The sequence below is a fragment of the Dama dama genome, chromosome X, assembly GCF_033118175.1.
Source record: "Dama dama isolate Ldn47 chromosome X, ASM3311817v1, whole genome shotgun sequence".
Lineage (NCBI taxonomy): Eukaryota > Metazoa > Chordata > Mammalia > Artiodactyla > Cervidae > Dama > Dama dama.
In genome coordinates, this window is record NC_083714.1 from 68,453,076 (window position 1) to 68,479,638 (window position 26,563).

The 26,563-nt window shown below is 35.2% G+C and overlaps 1 pseudogene; it reads right to left on the reverse strand.

Annotated features, from left to right (window-relative positions):
• Window positions 1–21,529: 21,529 nt before the first annotated feature.
• LOC133052699 (zinc finger protein 33B-like) lies at window positions 21,530–26,197 on the reverse strand (annotated as a pseudogene).
• Between the last annotated feature and the right edge of the window lie 366 nt (window positions 26,198–26,563).

A 26,563-nucleotide genomic window follows, 5' to 3' on the forward strand; every position in this document is an offset into this window, starting at 1 on the left:
TACACATAAGGTCTTGTGCATGCTAAGACCCAGGGGGATAAAAAAGGACCTCATAAGAGACTGGGCCAGACATACCTGTAATATTGGAGGGTCCCCTGTGGAGGAGGAGATCAACTGTGGCTCACTGCGGGGGCAAAAGACATTGACAGCAGTAGCACTGGGAATTTCATATTGTCATGAGGCTTCATGAAGGCTATTGTTTTCTTAAGAACTGGCCACTTCAGCAGGTGAAGGAACATGATAAAAACTCACCAAGCCAAACAAAAGAGGAGGAGATAGGAAATCTACCTGGAAAATAATTCAGAATAATGATAGTAAAGATGATCCAACATCTTGAAAACAAAATGGAGTTATGGATAAATAGACTAGAAACATGGATTGAGAAACTGCAAGAAATGTTTAACAAGGTACTAGAAAAAATATTTAGACAGCATATTAAAAAGCAGAGACATTACCTTGCCAACAAAGGTCTGTGTAGTCAAGGTTATGTTTTTTTTTTTTTTTTTTCCCCAGTAGTCATGTATGGATGTGAGAGTTGAATTATAAAGAGAGCTGAATTCCAAAGAATTGATGCTTTTGAACTGTGGTGTTGGAGGAGACTCTTGAGAGTCCCTTGAACTCCAAGGAGGTCCATCCAGTCCATCTTTTTTGTTTGTTTGTTTGTTTTTTGTTTTTCCAACGAGTTCATCTTAAAGGATATCAGCCCTGAATGTTCATTGGAAGGACTGATGTTGAAGCTGAAACTCCAATACTTTGGCTACCTGATGCAAAGAGCTGACTCATTTGAAAAGACCCTGATGCTGGGAAAGATTGAAAGCAGGAGGAGAAGGGGATGACAGAGGATGAGATGGTTGGGTGGCATCGTTGACTCACTGGACATGAGTTTGAGTAAACTCTGGGAGTTGGTGATGGACAGGGAGTCCTAGTGTGATGCAGTCCATGGGGTCACAAAGAGTCAGACACGACTGCGAGACTGAACTGAACTGAACTGAGAAGAAATAAAGACTAGTCAATCAGTAATGAACAATGCAATAACTGAGAGTCAAAACACTCTGGAGGGAAAGAACTGTAGAGTAACTAAGGCAGAAGAAAGGATAAGTGAGCTGGCAAACCGAATGGTGGGAATAAAAGAAGCAGAGTGGATAAAAGAATAAAAAGAAAGGAGGACAGCCTCAGAAACCTCTGGGACAATGTTAAACACTCCAACATTCGAATCATGGGTGTCCCAGAAGAAGACAAAAAGAAATGGCATGAGAAAATATTTGAGGTGATAACAGTCAAAAACCTCCCTAAAATGGGGAAGGAAATAGCCACCCGAGTCAAATAAGCCCAGAGAGTGCCATACAGGATAACCACAAGGTCAAACACACCAAGAAATATATTAATCAAACTAACAAAGATTAAACACAAAGAGCGAATGTTAAAAGCAGCAAGGGAAAAGCAACAAATAACACACAAGGGGATCCCCACAAGGATAACAGCTGATCTTTCAATAGATACTCTTCAAGCCAGAAAGGGAATGGCAGTACATATTTAAAGTGATGAAAGAGAAAAACCTACAACCAAATTACTCTACTCATTCAAATATGAAGGAGAAATCAAAAGCTTTACATACAAGCAAAAGTTGAGAAAATTCAGCTCCAAAAAATCAGCTCTTCAACAAATGCTAAAGAATCTTCTCTAGACAGGAAACACAAAAAAGGTTTATAAACTCAAACACAAAACAACAAAGTAAATGTTAACAGGATCATGAAAGTGAAAGTGAACTTGCTTAGTTGTGTCTTACTCTTTGCTACCCCATGGACTTTAACCTACCAGGCTCCTCCATCCATGGGATTTTCCAGGCAATAGTACTGGAGTGGATTGTCATTTCCTTCTCCAGGGGATCTTCCCAACCCAGGTCTCCAACACTGCAGGCAGACACTTTACCGTCTGAGCCACCATGGCGCTAGGATCATACATGTCAATAATTACTTTAAACATAAATGGATTGAATGTTCCAATCAAAAGACTAAGACTGGCCAAACGGATGTAAGAACAGAACCCCTATATATGCTGTCTACAAGAGACCCACCTCAAACCTAGGGACACATGCAGACTGAAAATGGGGGAGTGGAAAAAGATATTTCATGCAAATGGAGACCAAAAGAAAGCAGGAGTAGCATACTCATATCAGATAAAACAGACTTTTAAATAAATACCATGATAAGAGGCAAACAATGACACTACATAATGATCAAGAGATCAATCCAAGAAGAAGATATAACAATTATAAACATATATACACCCAACATAGAAGCACCTCAATATACAAGGTAAATGCTAACAAGTATGAAAGGGGAAATTAACAGTAACACAAAAATAGTGGCAGACTTTAATACCCTACTCACACCTATGGATAGATCAACCAAACAAAAAAATTAATAAGGAAACACAAGTTTTAAATAATACAATGGAACAGTTAGACCTAGTTGATATCTGCAGGGCATTTCACCTGGAAACAATGGATTTCACCTTTTTCTCAAGGGCATACAGAACACTCTCTAGGATAGATCACATCCTGGGCAACAAATCTAGACTTGGTAAACTAAAACAACAACAACAACAACAACAAACATGAAGTCATTTCGAACATCTTTTCTGATCACAATGAGATAAGATTAGATATCAACTATAGCAAAAAAAGAAGAAAAAAACACAAACATATGGGGGCTAAACAACAAGCTTCTGAATAACCAAAAGATCATGGAATAAATAAAAAAAGGAAATCAAAATATTCATGGAAACAAATGATACTGAAAACATGACAACCCAAAAGCTATGGGATTAAGTAAAAGAATTGCTAAGAGGGAGGTTCATAGCAATATAAGACTACCTCAAGAAACAAAAGAAACATCAAATAATCAACCTAACTTGCATCTAAAGCCACTAGAAAAAGAACAAAACAATCCCAAAGTTTGTAGAAAGAAAGAAATCAGAGCAGAAATAAATGAAAAAGAAACAAAGGAGACTATAGGAAAGATCAACAAAATTAAAGTTGTTTCTTTTAGAAGGTAAGCAAAATAGACAAACCTCTAGCCAGACTCATCAAGAAAAAAGGGAGAAGAATCAAATCAATAAAATTAGAAATGAAAATGGAGAAATCATAACAGACAACACAAAAATGCTAAAGATCATAAGAGACTACTATGAGCAACTATATGCCAATAAAAAGGGCAACTTGGAAAAAATGGACAAATTCTTTGAAAATTATAAGCATCCAAAACTGAGCCAGGAAGAAATAGAAAATCTGAACAGACCCATCACAAACACAGAAATTGAAAATTAATAAAAAAATTTCCAACAAACAAAAGCCTGGGACCAAATGGTTTCACAGGTGAATTTGACCAAAAATTGATAGAAGAGGTAATACCTATCCTACTCAAAATCTTCTGGAACATTTCAGAGGAACTCCCAATCTCCTTCTATGAAGTCACCATCACCCTGATATTAAAACCAGACAAAGATGCGACAATAAAAGAAAACTACAGGCCAATATCACTGATGAACATATCACTGATGAACATATATGCTAAAATCTTCAACAAAATTCTAGCAAACAGTATTCAACAACATATTAAAAAGGTCATACATCATGACCAAGTTAGCTTTGTTCCAGAGGTGCAAGGATTCTTCAATATTGGCAAATCAATCAAAGTGACACACCATATTAACAAATTGAAAGATAAAAACCATATGATTATCTCAATAGATGCAGAGAAATCCTTTGACAAAATTCAACACCCATTTATGAATTAAAAAAAAAAAGCTCTCAGAAAACAAGCATAAAAGGAATATACCTCAACATAATAAAAGCCATATTTTTCAAACCCACAGCAAACATTATCCTCAATGGTGAAAAACTGAAATCTTTTCCTCTAAAATTGGGAACAAGACAAGAGTGCCCACTCTTACCACTACTGTTCAACATAGTTATGAAGTCCTAGCCACAGCAGTCAGTGAATAAAAAGAAATAACAATAATCCAGATTGAGAAAGAAGTAGTAAAACTATCACTGTTTGCAGATGGCATGATCCTCCACATAGAAAATCCTAAAGATACCACCAGAAAAATGCTAGAGCTATTAAATTAATATAGTAAAGGTGAAGGATATAAAATTAATACACAGAAATCCCTCACATTACTATACACTAGCAATGAAAAATACAGAAAGAAAAATTAATGAAACAATTCCCTTCCCCATTGCAACAAAAAGAATAAAATACTTAAGAATAAATTTATCTAGGAATAAATTTACCTAAAGAAACAGAATACCTACACATAGAAAACTAAAACACTGATGAAAGAAATCAAAGATGAAACAAATAGATGGAGAAATATACCATATTTGTGGAATGGAAGAATCCATATAGTAAAAATGAGCATACTGCCCAAAGCAATCTTAGATTCATGAAATCTCTATCGAGCTATCAATGGTATTTTTCACAGAACTAGAACAAATAATTTCACAATTTGTATGGAAACACAAAAAACCTTGAATAGCCAGAGTAGTCCTGAAAAAGAAGAATGGAACTGGAGGAATCAACCTTTCTGGGTTCAGACTATACTACAAAGCTACAATCATCAAGACAGTATGATACTGGCACAAAGATAGAAATATAGATTAATGGAACAAAATAGCCCAGAGATAAGTGCACACACCTATGAACACCTTATTTTTGACAAAGGAAGCAACAATATACAATGGAGAAAAGACCATCTCTTTAACAAGTGGTGCTGGGAAAACCAGTCATCCACATGTAAAAGAATGAAACTAGAACACTTTCTAACACCATACACAAAAATAAACCACAAATGGATTGTAGATCTAAATGTAAGACCAGAAACTATAAAACTCTTAGAGGAAAACATAGAACACTCTCTGACATAAATCAGAGTAAGATCCTCTATGACCCATCTCCTAGAGTAAAGGAAATAAAAATAAACAAATGGGACCTAATTAAGTTTAAAAGCTTTTGCACAACGAAGGAAACAATAAGCATGGTGAAAAGGTGACCTTCAGAATGGGACAAAATAATAGCAAACAGAGCAAATGACAATTAACACAAGCAGTTCATGCAGTTCAATACCAGAAAAAGGGAACGATCCAATCAAAAAGTGGGCCAAAGAACTAAACAGACATTTCTCCAAAGACATACAGGTGGCTAAAAAACACATGAAAAGATGCTCAACATCACTCATTAATAGAGAAATGCAAATCAAAACTATGGTGAGGTATCATCTCATGCTGGTCAGAATGGCTGCCATCAAAACATCTACAAACAATAAATTCTGGAGAAGGTGTGGAGTAAAAGGCACCCTCTTACATTGTTGGTGGGAATGCAAACTAGTACAGCCACTATGGAGAACAGTGTGGAGACTCCTTAAAAAACTGGAAATAGAACTGCCATATAACCCAGCAATCCCCCTACTGGGCATAAACACCGAGGCAACCAGAACTGAAAGAGTCATATGTACCCCAATGATTACTGCAGCACTGTTTATAGCTGGGACAAGGAAGCAACTTAGATGCCCATTGGCAGACAAATGGATAAGAAAGCTGTTGTTCATATACACAATGGAATATTACTCAGCTATTAAAAAGAATGCATTTGAATCAGTTCTAAGGAGGTGGATGAAACTGGATCCTATTATACAGAATGAAGTAAGTCAGAAAGAGAAACACCAATGCCATATGTTAATACATATATATGGAATGTAGAAAGATGGTAATGATGACCCTAGATGCAAGGCAGCAAAAGAGAAACAGATGTAAAGAACAGACTTTTGGACTCTGTGGCAGAAGGTGAGGGTGTGATGATTTGAGAGAATAGCGTTGAAACATGTATATTACCATATGTAATATAGATGACCAGTGCAAGATCAATGCATGAAGCAGGGCACCCAAAGCCGGTGCTCTGGGACAACCCACAAGGATGGGATGGGGAGGGAGGTGGGAAGGGGTTTCAGGATGTGGGGACACATGTGCACTCATGGCTGATTCATGTTGATGTATGGTAAAAACCATCACAATAATGAAAAGTAATTATCTTCCAATTAAAATGAATGAATTGAATTTTAAAAAGGGACATTTTCAGAAGAATCCTGAGATTTCAATGCAAAAGTGAGACAAGTTTCTCCATGAGTCTTCACAGTTCAGTTCAATTCAGTGCTCAGTTGTGTTCCGACTGTGACACCGTGGACTGCAGCATGCCAGGCTTCCCTGTCCAACACCAACTTCCGGAGCTTGCTCAAATTCATGTCCATTGATTTGGTGATGCCATCCAACCATCGCATCCTCTGTTGTCCCCTTCTCCTCCTGCCTTCAATCTTTCTCAGCATCAGGGTCTTTTCCAATGAGTCTTCACATGCTGATGTATTTCTGAGGAAACAGTCATGTGCTATTTTAAAAAATCTTCAGCTCAGGGATAGTTAAGCTAGCTGAAAATGAAACTTACCTGGATAGAAAACATCACATTTCTCTGAGATAGCTCTATTTATTACAAGTTATAAAATAAAAGCTAAATTGATTTGAAAGAAATATTTCCAGATGGAGCTTAAAATATTTAATGGGAAGTGAGAAAGTAGTAACTACAGCCACACTGACATCATTTAACTTTCTTAGCTCACCACTGTTAAAATGAAATATTTAAGTAAACCAGCAAAGTAAGAATAGGAAATTTAAGCCAAATATTTGTCTGGATTATTACAATGTCCATCAGTCCTAGCTTAACTTTTTATTCTTTCTCTAATATTCACATTCAATTCATTATTATTCTTATAAGCAAAATTGGCATTATATTTGCAACTAGTTTGGACTTTGTAGACTCTTGAGATAAGTTACCCATAACTCCAGAATTATATAGAACTTTTGATGATCCTCAAGAAAAATTTCAATTTAAAGCATTAAGAAAACAGAATTTTAGAAGCCAAAAATTCTAAAAGTAAAAATTTTTAGAAGCCTTTGGGAAAATATCTTTGTTCTTATCATAGAATCTAAAATATGCATACAAAATTGAGATTCAATATCCTTTTTGCTTTGAGAACTCAAAAAATCTTTGTAGTAATTATTTCTTGGCAACTTTAAAGCATCATATTTTTTCTGCATTTTTCTGAAGATTTTTAAAGAAAGTACATTGGAAAACTCCACTGCACTTGAAGAATCCATAATCTTCAGAATACTTATTGTATGCAAATGATATAGATATAGATAAGAGTATGTGTGTAGCTATTTATATAGATATAGATATGTCTGCCATTTTGGGAAACCAAATCTTCATCAATATGTTTCCATTTCAGCTCCCATAAAACTAAAACAAAAATTTAAGTTTTAAAGCATCTGCTAATATTAGTAACTATTCACTATTTAAATGATTATGTTAATGTATGCAGAAATTACATGACCAATCTGAAATATCACTCTTTGGAGAAATTACTAAAGTGGTAAGATAAGCATTATTGTCATAGAAAATATTACTTTAATAAACTTAAGTATAAATGAAGCAATTATTTGACCTAAAATAGAAATTGTTTTCAATATTTATCACTGCTATTTGTAAGATTTTATAGTTTTCAATTTATGAGCTTAACTTAAAGGCAGTATGCTGAATTTCAGTGCTTCAGACATTTCATATACTGGTTAATTTTTATATGTTCAGCTTTATCTTTTGCTGTTGTAGTACAATTGGTTATACTACTAATGGAGATATGAATGAAGGCATTTAGAAACATTAATTGCTGCACTAATGTATTTTAGACCACTAGTATGCACATTTCTTAAGTTTTAAGTTAATTTTCCTACTATATAACAAGATGTTTCTGTTTTTAATTCATTTTGTTGTTCTATGTGAAAAGCAGTGATATATAAAGCTGAAAAAGTCATTTACTGATCCATAGAATAGATAACAGCTTCTTTTCATGCAGAAAAAAAAAATTCCATACTCTGCTACCATTAGTTATGTTCTGTGATGCTAATTTAGATAGATCACAAAGTTAGAAATTGGGATAGGATGCTTTCTGAGCTCAACCATAGGAGACTCCCTTAATAACATCTTCCAGAATACCTTTTCTCCCTGAACATCCCCTGACTATAACTAGAATGCCTGTTTTAGTATCTAAAAATAGAAAAAAAAAAAATCAGCAAGTTTGATGATGCAATGTCTAGATTGGAACACCAGCAATTTTCAGATTGAAATAGCTGAAGGAGTAAGTAGAAGATGAATAATTGAAATACATTTGATCAATATGGTAAATCTAATTGTCATTGTGTGGAAAGTAAAAACAGAGGGAGGCTAAAATATGGGAAAAACAAAAGAAGTTTAAATGGATTGGAGGTCCTTAAAAATAAAAGAAGATATATAATGACAATAGTAAAGCTAACAATCTGTAAAGAAAGAGTTTGCATATTTCTGTTTCAGGTTTTTTTAGTCCTAGATGTGGCCATGGGGTAGGGTAGGAGAGGTGGAGTGGAAGTCAGTATGAACATCAAAGTCAGCCAGAATGATGAAGTGGTATGAGACCAAGAAACAGTGTGGTAAATAAAAACATACACACACACACACACACACACACACACATATACATACATACATATAACTTTATGATTTTTATTGAGGTAACATAGATTTATAACATTATATGTTTAATGTGTACATTATATTTCTACTTCTATTTACCTAAAGAATGTTTGCCACATAAAATTTAGTTTCCATGTCACCATACCACTTATCCCCTTTAATCATTTTGCCCCCTCTCCAACCCCACCCACTCTGGTAACCACTATCTTGTTCTCTTTATCTCCATGTTTCTTTCTGTTTGGTTTGTTAACTTATTACAAAAAAGTTAATTTTTATTATTAGCTTGGTGTCAATATTCAAGCTTATATTAAAGCATTTGGAAAAAAATGTTAAAGGTAGCCTCTTAGATGAAGAGACTACTCTTAAAACTAGAGCTATCAAAATTTTGATATATTAATTGAATAATCTTTTAAATATCATTTCATCTTTGAAATCTTGGAATAAATCCAACTTAGCTGTGATGATTATTCATTTTATATATCAGTGCATTCAATTTTAAAATGTTTAAAACTTATGTGCATCATAAATTTAAAAGAATATTTTAAATTTCTGTGCATCAAAGATACTGGCCTATAATTTTTCTTTCTTATAACATCCTCATCAGATATTTTAAATTAATTTATTTATTTTAATTTATAAATTTAAAATATCTAATTTAACTGGAGGTTAATTGCTTTACAATATTGTATTGGTTTTTGCCATACATTGACATGAATCAGCCATGGGTGTACATGTGTCCCCCATCCTGAATCCCCCTCCCACCTCCCTCCCCAAGCCATCCCTCAGGGTCATCCAAAGTGCACTGGCCCTCAGCGCCTTGTCAAAAAAAGTCACTGGCTTGTTACTGAAATAGGTGAAAGCACAAGAACATTAAGCAAAGAGTAAAAAATCAACTTGTTTTTCTAGTTAAGAAAACTAGAAACATAGTTAAGAAAACATAAGTGGCGTATCTTCCTTTAATGCACAAATGCATTACACAGAATCCTCTTCATTATTTCCTAGCATTAGCTATATCACTATCAATGCTGACAACTATGATAAAGGTAATTATTTGGTACTGATTTTGGAAAGAATTTTTAAAAAAATGACTAGCAAGGTAGTAGCTTATAACATAACTCCCTCAAGTAAATTATATCAATCATTTTAGGTAGTCTACCTTACTTGTAAGATTAAGTATATTTCCCAACCTTGGAAACTCAACATTTTAATTCAAAAATAAAATATTAGTTTCACTTAAAATTGCAAGATTTATGATTAGAGGTTGTATGCTCCAATTGCATTTTGAATGACTAATATTTTAGGATCTGTGGAAATATCATATGCTTAAAATTCTTAGTATACTTACTAACTCAAATGACTAGATAATTTAATGTTTTCTGACTCATCATTTTCTCATTTGTTCACCATGAATTTTGTTGTGTTATGATGGTAACTTAAAAACCATTGGGAAAGAGAATGTGCTGTTACAAAAATAGCACTGGTTTGAATGTCTGGAAACTTTGTTCTAGTTCCAGGTCCTATTTTATCTAACTATGCAACAATTAACATTACTTCCCTAAAGCTTAATTTTATTATTTGCAAAATGAGGTAATTTGACACATGAGATAACCTCTGACATTCTATGACTCAAAATTTCTCTTGAAAACATCTCTCATTCATTCTACTTTTGCCCTTTGTCATATTTGGATATCTTTCTTCCCCAATGCCATACAACATGACTGCCAAATGGTATCCTATGTTCAAGAACTTTGTTTTCCTTTCCTTTCTTTCAAAATCAGAGGATAGAGAATGTGGAGGTTGCTATTTCTTTGAGACTGAGTTCCTTTACTAAAAATCTTCAAGTCAGAGTGTATAAATAACTATTTTGATATAATGTCAGCAGAACATGGTTTTTACTCATATCTCAATTATTTCCCAGGGCTTCCCAGGTGGTGCTATTGGTAAATAACCCTCCTGCCAATTCATGAGCGGAGAAGGCAATGGCAACCCACTCCAGTACTCTTGCCTGGAAAATCCCATGGAGGGAGGAGCCTTGTAGGCTGCAGTCTATGGGGTCCCTAGGGGTTGGACACGACTGAGTGACTTCACTTTCACTGTTCACTTTCATGAATTGGAGAAGGAAATGGCAACCCACTCCACTATTCTTGCCTGGAGAATCCCAGGGATGGGGGAGCCTGGTGGGCTGCCATCTATGGGGTCGCACAGAGTCGGACAAGACTGAAGCGACTTAGCAGCAGCAGTAGCAATTCATGAGACGTAAAAGATGCGGGTTTGATCCCTGGCTTGGGAAGAGATCCCGGGAGGATAGCATGGCAACCCACTCCACTATTCTTGCCTGGAGAATCCCATGGACAGAGAAACCTGGCAGACTTCAGTCCATGGGGTCACAAAGAGTTGGACAAACTGAGGTGACTTAGCATGCGTGCATGCAATTATTTGACTAATATAAATTTTAAACTCCCTGTTATACAGGCAAATGTTAGTAGCTGCTTTTCATCCCACTGTGATTTAATGTATTAAAAAACAAAGTGAAACATAAGAAGACTTTTTTCCCTCACAAGGACAGAAATTGGGAAGATACTCTGCATGATAAGGTATCTCAGCAATGAAACATTTTTTCCTGTTAACAGACAGAAAATTATAAAGAGACCCTTACCACAGCTGTTTTTGTCAATAATGATGGGTTCAACCACAAAAAAACCTACTAGTTTCAGCAACTTATAATATCTATGAGTTGAAGGAAGATATAAATTATAAATTAATGATTTAATAGTAGTAGATACATGTTAGATTTAAGCCCTTTTTTCCTTCAACAAATGTGTCGACTTGTGAGCAAGTCTAAATAACTACAATAGGACTCATAAGAAACAGCATCTGATAGTTCACGAAAGTTAGGTTTGGGGAAAAAATGAATAAGGGGATTTTTTTCTGTTTTGGTTTTTTAACTGATTTGGGAAGTAAACAATAGAGGCATGTGAAAGGAAATCAGAAAAGTTTGGAATTATGGATAATTCACAAGAGCATTTTTAACACTGCTGAGTGAGAGTTGATCAAGGTCAATCTTTTAGAAATAGAGGTTATTTCTAAGATCCTTTATTTTTAGAAATAAAAGTTAGAATCTTTTAAAGTGATGTTTGTCTAAAAATGTTTCTCTATCTATGGCTCCCCCCCAATTCTTATAACAAGGAAGAAACTGTCTAAAGTTTTTTAGTTGGAAAAATCCAAATTTGTGTTTCAATAAATATGGACTGCATGAAGATTATATAATATTTTGTTTATTAATGTATCCCGACATAAAGACACTTAAAATGTTTATTAAGTAAATGAAGGAAAGAAGGAACGAAGAAACAAATGTGCATGCTAATTTTCCAGAGGACTTATTTGGAATATAGATGGATTTGAAATAACAGGGCCAATAGTGGGCATTAATGACAAAACTGTTGGAATCCAAATAAAGTCTGTACTTTGTTAATAGTCTGGTACTGATGCTAATTTCTTAGTTTTGACTATACCATGCTTATGTAAGATTTTACCACTAGGGAGAAATGAGTAAAAGGTATACAGGAACTCTTCTTTAGATCCTTTCTGTACATCTAAATTTATTAAAATATTTAAAAAAATCTTGCCTTAAAAAGTTTATAAATGGTCACTGGAGACATATAAGGTAGCAAATAATAGGTATATTAATGTCCAGGCAGCCCTTAGTTTATATGGTAGAAAGGAACTCTGAAAATGACTGAAAGCTGAAGTCACAAAAAGCAATTTTAATAATTAACAGGAAAATTTACAATTGTTCTGTGACCTCTCCCATGTTTTGTCAAAACATGAAAACTCCCTTACTATCAGTTACAAATGTATATGGAAATAGAAATAATAAAACTAATATTTATTTCACTGTCATTTAAAACATTAGAAACATTGAAAATTGAGGTGTTTTAATCTCTGTAAGAAAATTTATCAAGAGAGGTTTCAGCTGTGCTTGCCTCCCTCTGGTATACCTAGTGATACAGAGAAAGCATCTTTTTCTATGCTTTGGTAAATTATCTACTCCTTTCAAGTCTGGATCAGCTTCCAACATTTTATCCTTCTACTTTCAATGTTTGAAATATTTCTGAGAGTTCCTTTAACGTAAAGTCTTGGCTGATGTAATTCCTCTGGGTCATCTTTATACTTTTGGTTTCCTCATTTATATTAATACGTTCCCCTTCACCAAGTTCTTCTAGCTGTATATCAACAGCTTCTTGGGCAGTGGCAGCGTTAACATTCTTGTGGTTAGCCATCACTTCTATAACTGTCTTTATGTTTGATTCTAATTTCACTTGTGTTATCATTTCTTGTTTCTTTGTTGCACTTGCATCTTTATTGGCCAATTTCCTCTTTTATTTTCAAATAGTCAAAAATAAAAGATTAATTTTTAAAAATTTTTATTTTATATTCACAAATTTCCTCTTTTGATTATCTATTTTTGCAGACTCTCACAAGAGTTTATCTTGAGAAGTCAGGAGCCAATACAACTGCCTGCTTTGTTGCTATGTGTCAACTAAAAACATGGACAGTGAGCCAATCATCAACAGAATCTCAAAGTAATATGATTCATCACTGATCATGATGTGACTCTGTTATTTATGTAGTGATTTGTGGACTGAAAAGCTAGTCATAAATTGTACTTTTATGGAATTACAGTTATAATACTGTGGTAAAACACAAAACTGTGTACAATAATTTTCATAGTAGTATTATTCATAATAAACAACTGTGGAAGCAAACAGAATGTCTATCATCTGATTAATGTATATATAAAAGAGGTTATCTCTATAATATTATTGGCAATAAAAGTAATGTTCTCTGATACATAAAGAGACATGGATGAATATTGAAAAACACGTTAAGGGAATGGAGCTATCTATCATGTGACTCTGTTTATATGAACTGTCCATAGTAAGCAAATATTTAGAGACAGAAAATAGATTAGTAATTACCCATGGTTGAGAAGTTTAGAGGAAAAAGAAAATGAATGCTAGTAGACAGAGTTTCCTTTCGGCATGATGAAAATATTCTAAAAATAGATTGTGGTGAGAATTGTACTGTGAATATATTAACAACTAATCATACACTTTAAATTAATATATTTTATGGCATGATAATTATATCTCAATAAAGCTACATATATGCACACTTCTCTAACAGAAATTTGTGCATATGAGAACTGTGGGAAATAAGGAATGCCTATATTAAAAATGACCTTTGATTGCTAGCTAGTAAGATACATAGTCGAGAAATTACTTACAGGAGGTAAATCTAACCTCTCTTTAGAAAGTGAAGGGCTGTGCTTTGTTCTAATTATTAATGGAAACTAAAGTTTTATATTACATATATTTACATAGTATGTAATATATATCATTGTAATATAATATATTATTACAATACATATCTTAATGGAATATATAACATCATAACATTATATATTACATAGTAAGTAATGTATGTAATATATGCAACATACTTTACTTCATATATATAACATATATAATTTATTATGTAAATATATGTAATATATATTAGTTTCTGTTAAAAATATGTAGCAGGTAAATATATGTATAGCATGTATCCTGGAATGTGAAGTCAAGTGGGCTTTAGGAAGTATCATTATGAACAAAGCTAATGGAAGTGATGGAATTCCATTTGAACTAGTTGAGCTAGTTCAAATCCTAAAGAAGATGCTGTGGAAGTGCTACCCTCAATATGCCAGCAAATTCGGAAAACTCAGCAGGGGCCACAGGACTGGAAAAGGTCAGTTGTCATTCCAATCCCAAAGAAAGGTAATACCAAAGAATGTTAAAACTACTGTACAATTGCACTGATCCCACACACTAGCAAAGTAACACTCAAAATTCTCCAAGCCAGACTTCAACAGTACATGAACTATGAACTTCCAGATGTTCAAGCTGGATTTAGAAAAGGCCAAGCAACCAGAGATCAAATTGCCAACATCCATTGGATCATCAAAAAAGCAAGAGAGTTCCAGAAAAAAAAAAAAAAATATATATATATATTTTATATATATATATATTTATATATATATATTTATATATTTATATAATATTTATATAAATATTTATATATTTATATATATATATATGTACTTCCACTTTAGTGACTACACCAAAACTTTTCATCAAAAAAGCAAGAGAGTTCCAGAAAAAAAAAAATATATATATATATATATTATATATATATATATATTTATATATATATATTTATATATATATTATATATATATTTATATATATATTTATATATTTATATAATATTTATATAAATATTTATATATTTATATATATTTATATATATATATATGTACTTCCACTTTAGTGACTACACCAAAACTTTTGACTGTATGGATCACAACAAACTATGCAAAATTCTTAAAGAGATGGTAATACCAGACCACCTGACCTGCCTCCTGAGAAATCTGTATGCACTTCAAGAAGTAACAGTTAGAACTGGACATGGAACAACAGACTGGTTCCAAATTGGGAAAGGAGTACATCAAGGCGGTATATTGTCACCCTGCTTATTTAAATTATATGCAGAATACATCATGCGAAATGCCAAGCTGGATGAAGTACAAGCTGGAATCAAGATTTCAGGGATAAATATCAATAACCTCTGATATGCAGATGACACCACCCTTATAGCAGAAAGTGAAGAATTAAAGAGCCTCTTGATGAAAGTGAAGTGAAAAACCTGGATTAAAACTGAACATTCAGAAAACTAAGATCATGGCATCTGGTCCCATCACTTCATGGCAAATTGATGGGGAAGCAATGTAAACAGTGAGAGACTTTATTTTGGGGGGCTCCAAAATCACTGCAGATGTTGACTGCAGCCACGAAATTAAAAGACACTTGCTCCTTGGAAGAAAAGCTATGACCAAACTAGACAGCATATTAAAAAGCAGAAACTTTACTTTGTCAAAAAAGGTCCGTCTAATCAAAGCTGTGGTTTTTCTAGTAGTCATGTATGGATGTGAGAGTTGGACTATAAAGAAAGCTGAGTGCTGAAGAATTGATGCTTTTGAACTGTAGTGCTGGAGAAAACACTTGAGAGTCCCTTGAACTGCAAGGAGATCCAACCAGTCCATCCTAAAGGAAATCAGTCCTGAATATTCATTGAAAGGACTGATGCTGAAGCTAAAACTCCAATACTTTGGCCACCTGATGTGAAGAACTGACTCATTTAAAAAGACCCTGATGCTGGGAAAGATTGAAGGTGGAAGGAGAAGGGGATGACAGAGGATGAGATGGTTGTATGGCATCACTGACGCTATGGATATGAATTTGAGTAAGCTCTGGGAGTTGGTGATGGACAGGGATGCCTGGTGTGCTGCAGTCCATGGGGTCACAAAAAGTCAGACACTACTGAGGGACTGAAGCAAACTGATAGCATGTAAATATATGCATAGTATATTTACTGTATTCTACATATGTATATTAGAAATATATATATATATATGTATATACATACTATATTTGCATACTATGCATTTAAAAATCATGCATGGTAAGAGCTCAGTAACTAGCTGTGACTAGTTTTTTATTTGATCTAAAATATTTATGTACTAAAGCTTTTTTTTTTTTACTAAGTGTGTTTGTGAGGAACAAGAATAGCATAAAAACACAAATCATTCTTTGTAGATAGTTAACATAGGAATTTTAATTTTACCTAAAAACTTGAAAAGCTTTCAGTAAGCAGTGTTTCATTTTTTAAAATCATTGTTGTAGAAATGATGTTTGAAAAAGGAAAATATTTGAATTGTATAAAGAAGTTTAGGAATGTGGTGGGAAACAAGATCCATGAAAGTAAGGTGGGGTAGAATATTCTAGGAATAAGGTGCTTGAATTTTTTTCAAGAAATTTATATATTTATGTGTGTTTGGGTGTGGTGATAGTAAAGGAAAGAAATAGTGAACAAAAATAATAAGTCAGAAAAAATAAAACAGGCTGAAAGTTTTGGTTGGGGAGTTGAAGCAAGTAGAACTTGAAGTGATGAGTTATTCACTTTTTTCAACCACAGTAACTGGAATTTTTTTTTTTTCCTGGTCTGTTTTTAGTAACTGGAATTTAAAATTGAAAGAAAAACATTGTTCTGCTACCTTGCTTTCAGTCAGACGTGTATAGCAATCAGTATATATCTAAAGAATACAATACTTTACACCGAAATGCATGACCTGTTTTAAATCCTTGTACAGAAGTGTCAATTCATTTTTATTTCCTATTTCTTAGTTCGACTTTTAGGAAAAAATAACTTTGATATAGGGAAAGTTTGTATTATTTTGAATATTGTAAAAATGTTAGACGTCCTTTAACACTTTTTTTCTTAATAGAGTAACGGACTACATTGTGAAAAGATGGCATTCATTTCCTTGGAAGAGTCTTTGAATTTACCACAAGTGTTCCATAGTTGTTTTTGTTTTTGTTTTTGTTTTCATAGTTTGGTTTGTATTAAAAGAAAAAAAAAACTTTGAAATCCTTAACTGACTATTTAATGACTTTCTTCATCTTAATGTTTAGCCACAAAGAATGATTCTTGTCTCATCTGCTAAAAGAAACTGTATGTTAATTTTATATCCTGCAACTTTACTATATTCATTGATTAGCTCTAGTAATTTTCTGGTAGAATCTTTAGGGTTTTCTATGTAGAGGATCATGTCATCTGCAAACAGTGAGAGTTTTACTTCTTCTTTTCCTATCTGGATTCCTTTTACTTCTTTTTCTGCTCTGATTGCTGTGGCCAGCACTTCCAACACTATGTTGAATAGTAGTGGTGAGAGTGGGCACCCTTGTCTTGTTCCTGATTTCAGGGGAAATGCCTTCAATTTTTCACCATTGAGGGTGATGCTTGCTGTGGGTTTGTCATATATAGCTTTTATTATGTTGAGGTATGTTCCTTCTATTCCTGCTTTTTGGAGAGTTTTAATCATAAATGAGTGTTGAATTTTGTCAAAGGCTTTCTCTGCATCTATTGAGATAATCATATGGTTTTTATCTTTCAATTTGTTAATGTGGTGTATTACATTGATTGATTTGTGGATATTAAAGAATCCTTGCATTCCTGGGATAAAGCCCACTTGGTCATGGTGTATGATTTTTTTAATATGTTGTTGGATTCTGTTTGCTAGAATTTTGTTAAGGATTTTTGCATCTATGTTCATCAGTGATATTGGCCTGTAGTTTTCTTTTTTTGTGGCATCTTTGTCTGGTTTTGGAATTAGGGTGATGGTGGCCTCATAGAATGAGTTTGGAAGCTTACCTTCTTCTGGAATTTTCTGGAAGAGTTTGAGTAAGATAGGTGTTAGCTCTTTTGCAGGATATAAAATTAACACACAGAAATCCCTTGCATTCCTATATACTAACAATGAAAAAACAGACAGAGAAATTAAGGAAACAATACCATTCACCATTGCAACAAAAAGAATAAAATACTTAGGAGTATATCTACCTAAAGAAACAAAGGACCTATACATAGAAAACTATAAAACACTGATGAAAGAAATCAAAGAGGACACAAACAGATGGAGAAACATACCGTGTTCATGGATTGGAAGAATTAATATTGTCAAAATGGCTGTTCTACCCAAAGCAGTCTATAGATTCAATGCAATCCCTATCAAGCTACCAACGGTATTTTTCACAGAACTAGACCAAAGAATTTCACAATTTGTATGGAAATACAAAAAACCTCGAATAGCCAAAGTAATCTTGAGAAAGAAGAATGGAGCTGGAGGAATCAACCTGCCTGACTTCAGACTCTACTACAAAGCCACAGTCATCAAGACAGTATGGTACTGGCACAAAGACAGAAATATAGATCAATGGAACAGAATAGAAAGCCCAGAGATAAATCCACGAACCTATGGACACCTTATCTTTGACAAAGGAGGCAAGGATATACAATGGAAAAAAGACAACCTCTTTAACAAGTGGTGCTGGGAAAACTGGTCAACCACTTGTAAAAGAATGAAACTAGAACACTTTCTAACACCATACACAAAAATAAACTCAAAATGGATTAAAGATCTAAATGTAAGACTAGAAACTATAAAACTCCTAGAGGAGAACATAGGCAAAACACTCTCCGACATAAATCAAAGCAAGATCCTCTATGACCCACCTCCCAGAATATTGGAAATAAAAGCAAAACTAAACAAATGGGACCTAATGAAACTTAAAAGCTTTTGCACTACAAAGGAAACTATAAGTAAGGTGAAAAGACAGCCCTCAGATTGGGAGAAAATAATAGCAAATGAAGAAACAGACAAAGGATTAATCTCAAAAATATACAAGCAACTCCTGCAGCTCAATTCCAGAAAAATAAATGACCCAATCAAAAAATGGGCCAAAGAACTAAACAGACATTTCTCCAAAGAAGACATACAGATGGCTAACAAACACATGAAAGGATGCTCAACATCACTCATTATTAGAGAAATGCAAATCAAAACCACAATGAGGTACCATTACACGCCAGTCAGGATGGCTGCTATCCAAAAGTCTACAAGCAATAAATGCTGGAGAGGGTGTGGAGAAAAGGGAACCCTCTTACACTGTTGGTGGGAATGCAAACTAGTACAGCCGCTATGGAAAACAGTGTGGAGATTTCTTAAAAAACTGGACATAGAACTGCCATATGACCCAGCAATCCCACTTCTGGGCATACACACTGAGGAAACCAGATCTGAAAGAGACACGTGCACCCCAATGTTCATCGCAGCACTGTTTATAATAGCCAGGACATGGAAGCAACCTAGATGCCCATCAGCAGATGAATGGATAAGGAAGCTGTGGTACATATACACCATGGAATATTACTCAGCCATTAAAAAGAATTCATTTGAACCAGTCCTAATGAGATGGATGAAGCTGGAGCCCATTATACAGAGTGAAGTAAGCCAGAAAGATAAAGAACATTACAGCATACTGACACATGTATATGGAATTTAGAAAGGTGATAACGATAACCCTATATGCAGAACAGAAAAAGAGACACAGAAATACAGAACAGACTTTTGAACTTTGTGGGAGAATGTGAGGGTGGGATATTTCAAAAGAACAGCATGTGTACTATCTATGGTGAAACAGATCACCAGCCCAGGAGGGATGCACGAGACAAGTGCTCCGGCCTCGTGCACTGGGAAGACCCAGAGGGATCGGGTGGAGAGGGAGGTGGGAGGGGGGATCGGGATTGGGAATACATGTAAATCCATGGCTGATTCATATCAATGTATGACAAAACCCACTGGAAAAAAAAAATAATAATAATAATAAAAAAAATTAAAAAAAAAATAAATAAAAGAAACTGTAGCTGAATCCCTAGGTGAACAATACTGAAAGTTTTATATCAGCAATATACTTTTTTTGTACTTGAAAGACCATGGAGGTTAAGTTTCTTGTTATAATACATTTTTTTATAATACATTTTTAAATGAAACTTGCTACTGACTAAAACAAAGTGACTTTGTTTCTCAAATGTTAAAAGTTCAATGAGAGATAGTTGAATATTAGAGGGATGGGTGATGAAAATAATTTGCCTTGCAACAAAATTTATTTTGTTTTTGTTTCTCAAAAATGAAGACAAAACAGTCTACAATTCCACATCAAAAAATTAAACATCAGAAAAATGTACACATCAGGCATGAAAGGCATTTTAGTTACATAATCTATTTCTGTAAAGGGGATTATATTTTATTTTATTTTATTTTTTGTTTATTGAAGATGTTTTCCATTTCAAATTTAATAGTTTCATAAATTCTTGAAGTTTTTTTTTTTTAATGATTTTGTTCTAATTATCATTGTTGCATAACAAAATATCCCAAAGCTCACTGACTTAACACAATCATTTAGTTTTTCTTATGACTACAAAATTTGGTCAGAGCTTGATGGGGACAACTCATTTACATTCTATGTGGCATTCCTAGGGCATCTTCACAGGAACTAGATGATATTATTCCAAGCTGGATCACAGATATGCTGACAAGTTGACAGTGACTATCAATTTCTTTCTATGTAGCTCTCTCCACAGAGCAGCTTTGACTTCTTCCTATTGTACTCTCTTGGTTCCAAGAAAAAGCATTTCAAGACAAGTGGAAACTGTATCACAATGGTTTCATTCTGCTAGTCTAGCAAGCACAGAATTCAGATTCAAGGTGAGCAGATATAGACATTATCTTTGTTTGTCAGAGTTTTAAAGATTTTTATAGCTGTGTTTCTAAACTGCCACAGGGAAAAAATATAGGGAAAAATAGAACCTGCCCATGAAAAAGAGCTCTTACAGGTTATTATTGCAAGGAAAATATTTTATATTTTATTTTGAAACCACATATACAGAGTTTAGCTAATCTCCTTCTTCATAGTGTTGCCTTGGCATCCAATTTATTTAGCCAAGCAGCCTGCAGGAATGTTAAACTGACACTTACTCCCTCATGCAAGAACATGCCCTAGCCAGCAGTTCAGTTCAGTTTAGTTCAGTCCAGTTCAGTTGTCGCTCAGTCATGTCCGACTCTTTGCAACCCCATGAATCTCAGCACGCCAGGCCTCCCTGTCCATCACCAACTCCCGGAGTTTACTCAAAGTCATGTCCATCGAATCGGTGATACTGTCCAGCCATCTCATCCTCTGTCGTCCCATTCTCCTCCTGCCCCCATCCCTCCCAGCATCAGGGTCTTTTCCAATGAGTCAACACTTTGCATGAGGTGGCCAAAGTACTGGAGTTTCAACTTCAGCATCAGTTCTTCCAATGAACATCCAGGACTGATCTCCTTTAGGATGGACTGGTTGGATCTCCTTGCAGTCCAAGGAACTCTCAAGAGTCTTCACCAACACTATAGTTCAAAAGAATCAATTTTTCTGGTGCTCAGCTTTCCTCACAGTCCAACTCTCACATCCATACATGACTACTGGAAAAACCATAGCCTCGACAGGATGGACCTTTGTTGGCAAAGTAATGTCTCTACTATTCAATATGCTATCAAGGTTGGTCATAACTTTCCTTCCAAGGAGTAAGTGTCTTTTAATTTCATGGCTTCAATCACCATCTGCAGTGATTTTGGAACCCCAAAAAAATGAAGTCTGACACTGTTTCCACTATCTCTCCATCTATTTCCCATGAAGTTGTGGGACCAGATGCCATGATCTTAATTTTCTGAATGTTGAGCTTTAAGCCAACTTTTTCACTCTCCTCTTTCACTTTCATCAAGAGGCTTTTTAGTTCCTCTTCACTTTCTGCCATAAGGGTGGTGTTATCTGCATATCTGAGGTTATTGATATTTCTCCCAGCAATCTTGATTCCAGCTTGTGCTTCTTCCAGCCCAGCGTTTCTCATGATGTACTCTGCATAGAAGTTAAATAAGCAGGGTGACAATATACAGCCTTGACGTACTCCTTTTCCTATTTGGAACCAGTCTGTTCTTCCATGTCCAGTTCTAACTGTTGCTTCCTGTCCTGCATATAGGTTTCTCAATAGGCAAGTCAGGTGGCCTGGTATGCCCATCTCCTTCAGAATTTTCCACAGTTTATTGTGATCCACACAGTCAAAGGCTTTGGCATCGTCAATAAAGAATAAATAGATATTTTTTCTGGAACTCTCTTGCTTTTTTGATGATCCAGCGGATGTTGGCCAATTGATCTCTAGTTCCTCTGCCTTTTCTAAAACCAGCTTGAACATCTGGAAGTTCACAGTTCAAGTATTGCTGAAGACTGCTTTGGAGAATTTTGAGCATTTCTTTACCAGCGTGTGAGATGAGTGCATTTGTGTGGTAGTTTGAGCATTCTTTGGGATTGCCTTTCTTCGGGATTGGAATGAAAACTGACCTTTTCCAGTCCTGTGGCCACTGCTGTTTCCCAATTTGCTGGCACATTGAGTGCAGCACTTTCACAGCATCATCTTTTAGGATTTGAAATAGCTCAACTGGAATTCCATCACATCCACTAGCATTGTTCATAGTGATGCTTTCTAAGGCCCATTCGACTTCACTTTCCAGGGTATCTGGCTCTAGCAGAGTGATCACACCACCGTGATTATCTGGGTCATGAAGATCTTTTTTGTATAGTTCTTCTCTGTATTCTTGCCATTTTTTCTTAATATATTCTTCTTCTTCTTCTGTTAGGTTCATACCATTTCTATCCTTTATCAAATCCATCTTTGCATGAAATGTTACCTTGGTATCTCTAATTTTCTTGAAGAGATCTCTAGTCTTTCCCATCCTGTTGTTTCCCTCTATTTATTTGCATTGATGGCTGAGGAAGACTTTATTATCTCTCCTGGCTATTCTTTGGAACTCTGTATTCCAATGGGAATATCTTTCCTTTTCTCCTTTGCTTTTCACTTCTCTTCTTTTTACAGCTATTTGTAAGGTTTCCTCAGACAACTGTTTTGCCTTTTTGCATTTCTTTTCCATAGGGATGGTCTTGATCTCTGTCTCTTGTACAATGTCACAAACCTCATAGTTCATAGTTCATCAGGCACTCTGTCTATCAGATCTGGTCCCTTAAATCTATTTCTCACTTCCACTGTATAGTCATAAGGGATTTGATTTAGATCATACCTGATCTAGTGGTTTTCCCTACTTTCTTCAGTTTAATTCTGAATTTGCCAATAAGGAGTTCCAGATCTGAGCCACAGTCAACTCCCAGTCTTGGTTTTGCTGACTGTATAGAGCTTCTCCATCATTGGCTGCAAAGAATATAATCAGTCTGATTTTCGTGTTGACCATCTGGTGAAGTCCATGTATAGAGTCTTCTCTTGTGTTGTTGGAAGAGGGTGTTTGCTGTGACTAGTGCATTCTCTTGGCAAAACTCTCTTAGCCTTTGCCCTTCTTCATTCTGTACTCCAAGCCAAATGTGCCTGTTACTCCAGGTGTTTCTTGATTTCCTACTTTTGCATTCCAGTCCCCTATAATGAAACGGGCATGTTTTTTGGGTGTTAGTTCTAGAAGGTTTTGTAGGTCTTCATAGAACCATTCAACTTTAGCTTCTTCAGCATTACTGTTTGCGGAATAGGCTTGGATTACCGTGATATTGAATGGTTTACCTCGGAAATGAACAGAGATCATTTTGTCGTTTTTGAGATTGCATCCAAAATTCTTCAAGTGATGGGAATACCAGACCACTTGACCTGCCTCTTAAGAAACCTGTATGCAGGTCAGGAAGCAACAGTTAGAATTGGACATGAAACAACTGACTGGTTCCAAACAGAGAAAGGAGTACATCAAGTCTCTATATTGCCACCCTGCTTATTTAAATTATATGTGGAGTACATCATGAGAAACACTGGGCTGGAGGAAGCACAAGCTGTAATCAAGATTGCTGGGGGAAATATTGATAACCTCAGATATGCAGATGACACCGCCCACCCTTATGGCAGAAAGTGAAGAACTAAAGAGCCTCTTGATGAAAGTGAAAGAGGAGAGTGAAAAGTTGGCTTAAACCTCAACATTCAGAAAACTAAGATCATGGCATCCAGTCCCAACACTTCATGACAAATAGATGGGGAAACTGTGGAAACAGTGGCTGACTTTATTTTTCTGGGCTCCAAAATCACTGCAGGTGGTGATTGCAGTCATGAAATTAAAAGACACTTACTCCTTGGAAGGAAAGTTTTGACCAAACTAGACAACATATTAAAAAGCAGAGACATTACTTTGCCCACAAAGGTCCATCTAGTCAAGGCTATCGTTTTTCCAGTGATCATGTATGGATATGCAAGTTGGACTATAAAGAAAGCTGAGCACCGAAAAATTGATGCTTTTGAACTGTGGTGTTGGAGAAGACTCTTGAGAGTCCCTTGGACTGCAAGGAGATCCAACCAGTCCATTCTAAAGGTGATCAGTCCTGGGTGTTCTTTGTTAGGGCTGTTGTTGAAGCTGAAACTCCAATACTTTGGCCACCTGATGTCAAGAGCTGACTCATTGGAAAAGAGCCTTTTGCTGGGAAATATTGAGGGCAAGAGAAGAAGGGGACGACAGAGCATGAGATGGTTGGATGGCATCACCGTCCCAGTGGACATGGTTTTGGGTGGACTCTGGGAGTTGGTGATGGACAGGGAGGCCTAGTGTGCTGCTGTTTATAGGGTTGCAAAAAGTCAGACACGACTGAGCGACTGAACTGAACTGAATGATTTTTTATATTGAAAGAGTTTTCCATATCGCTCACATTCATGGGGTTTCTCAGCAGTGTGATTCCTTTCATGTGTTTGAAGAAAACCGGGATAAAGGAATGCTTTTTCACATTTCTGACATATATAAGGAAAATCTCCAGTGTGTGTTACCATGTTTTTTAGAAAAGTTACTTGCCATATGAAGACTTTCCTACATTCCTTACAGTCATAGGGCTTTTCTCCAGTGTGGATTCTTTCATGATCTCAAAGATTCCAGGCAGTAGTCAATTCTTTAGAACATGTTTTACATGCATGTGTTATCTCTCCTCTGTTACATCAAATGTGTGCCGGTAAGGAATCAAATTGTTTGAAGGCTTTACCACACTGCTTACAATGATAGGGTTGCTCTCTGGTGTGAATTATTTCATGTATTCAGATTCTTTTAGGACTTTTAAAAGCTTTTCTACATTGTTTGCATTGATAGGGTTTCTCTCCATTGTGACTGCTTTGATGTATTGTAAGAGAATGGGGATAAATGATTACTTTCTCACATTTCTTACATTTATAAGGTAAATCTCCAGTGTGTGTTACCACGTCTATTCAAAAAGTTGATCTCCATGTCAAGGTGTTCCTATGTTTTTTACATTCATAGAGTTTCACCCCTGTGTGAGTATTTTTGTGGCTTTGGAGTGATTTTTCATATTGAAAGACTTTTCCACATTGTTCACATTCATAGAACTTCTCTCCAGTATGATTACTTTTATGTGTTCTGAGAGCACTGGTAGAAACGAATGTCTCCCCACATTCTTTATATTTATATACCTTCTCTTGGTGCTTTTGATGCTCTCTTGGTTTGTATTCAATGTGACATGGCATGTATCTATTAAGGGATGAATGACTCAAGAAGAATTTTTCACATGCACTGCATTCCCATGGATTAAAACCAGCAGTTTTCTTCTTCACACTGAGAGTTGGAATAAGCTTCACATTTTCTCCCCAAGAATGAATATCTTTCCTTTCAGAGATTCTTTCTATCATGGGACTTCTTAATTTTCTCCCCTGGTTCTTGAACTGATCTTCAATGTCATGATCTTCCTGTCTTGCTTCTACTGATTCCAAATTCCTGAAGTTTTCTAACATCACATCTCTGTAGATTGTCCTCTGTGAAGAATCCAGTAAACCCCACTCCTCAGGGTGAAGTTCACAGCCACATCCTCAAAGACCAATGAGTCCATTTTCAGGTTTCTTGGAATTATCTGAGTCCCTCCCAAGGACTCCAAATACCAGATCAGATGACAGGATGACTGAAGATGAGTAAGAGTGACTAGGCCGATAAACCAGAGAGGAAAGAACAGGATGCTGCTGATTCCATGCTGTGCAAGGAAGAAAATAATTCCCAGTTTACTCATTTCTGATTTGTTGCAACCCATCTATCCCTCTCTTTCTCTTTCTTAAACTAGTTATGAAGCTAACACACTAAGTTATTAAAATCTTCACTTTTTCTGTATGGTATACTTCAAGCCATCTTTACCCATTTGTGCTACTTTTTTTTCAAACCTGCAGGATATATCAACACCTCTTTACAATTGATCTTTGATATTAACCTGAGGAAATGGATACTTTAATAATAGATATGACATGCATTTGTTTTATAATTAATTTTTATGCATTCCCTAGGGAAGATAGTTTTTCTTTTAACCTGATAACCACTGGCTGCTTTGTACTTATTGTTAACTTACTTAAACTTTTCTTCTTTGTTTAGAGAATATCTGTGCATTAAAGACTACATCATCCAG